A 958-nucleotide genomic window follows, 5' to 3' on the forward strand; every position below is an offset into this window, starting at 1 on the left:
CCGGGCCGGGGCCTCAGGATTACCTGGGAGTCAGCCAGCCCAAACTCTAGGCACGAATCGTTGACCGAAAATGCGTGCAGGTCCCCTACCCTCTTGATGGAGGCCAGTGCAAGCAGGAGCAGAGTTTTCATTGAAAGAAACTTTAGCTTGACTGACTGCAAAGGCTCAAATGTGCCCTGCTGTAGTGCTTTGAGCACTAGAGACAGGTCCCAAGAGGGTATAGAGGGGGGCCGGTGAGGATTTAACCTTCTCGCCCCCTAAGGAACCTGCTGACCAGGTCCTGCTTCCCCTACTGACTTCCCTTCCGCGGGGTCATGGTTAGCAGCAATCGCAGCGACATAGACTTTAAGGGTGGAGGGAGACAGCCTTCGCTCCAACACTTGCTGTAAAAAGGAAAGCACGACCCTGATCGGGCATTTCCGGGGGTCTTCTCGGTGAGAAGAACACCACTCGACAAACAGGTTTCACTTCAAGGAGTAAGCGTGTCTCGTAGATGGTGCTCTCGCCAAAGTGATGGTGTTCAGTGGGACCGCTGTCCTGCCCTTGAATGAATTCAAGCAGTTCAGCACCGACTGCGCACATTCCTCTATGAGGCGTGCTGTCTGTTCGACCAAATCCAACTCCATACCGAGAAATTAGATCCTCTGCGTCGGGGAGAGTTTGCTCTTTTCAACCCTCTAAGCAAGATCCCAATTCGTCGGCTGCTGTTCCATAAGCACCACCTGCTGTCAGAGAGTGAATTTGCATTCTCATTCATCCCGTCTGATTATTTTCCTAAAGCATCGTGTCATTTGTATCTTTGTTTTATATATTCAGTTGTGCTATTGCTTGTAATTTGTTCATTAGTTTTTATTTACTGACTGTTCACTTGTCTTTAATAATGTTTATGGGAGAATTCCAAATGTTTTTTTTGTGCCATTATTTTTTAATTTGGGGGGGGGGGGGGGGGACACGCAAT

Source organism: Sinocyclocheilus grahami, unplaced genomic scaffold (assembly GCF_001515645.1).
Source record: "Sinocyclocheilus grahami isolate Dianchi unplaced genomic scaffold, SAMN03320097.WGS_v1.1 scaffold31.1, whole genome shotgun sequence".
NCBI lineage: Eukaryota > Metazoa > Chordata > Actinopteri > Cypriniformes > Cyprinidae > Sinocyclocheilus > Sinocyclocheilus grahami.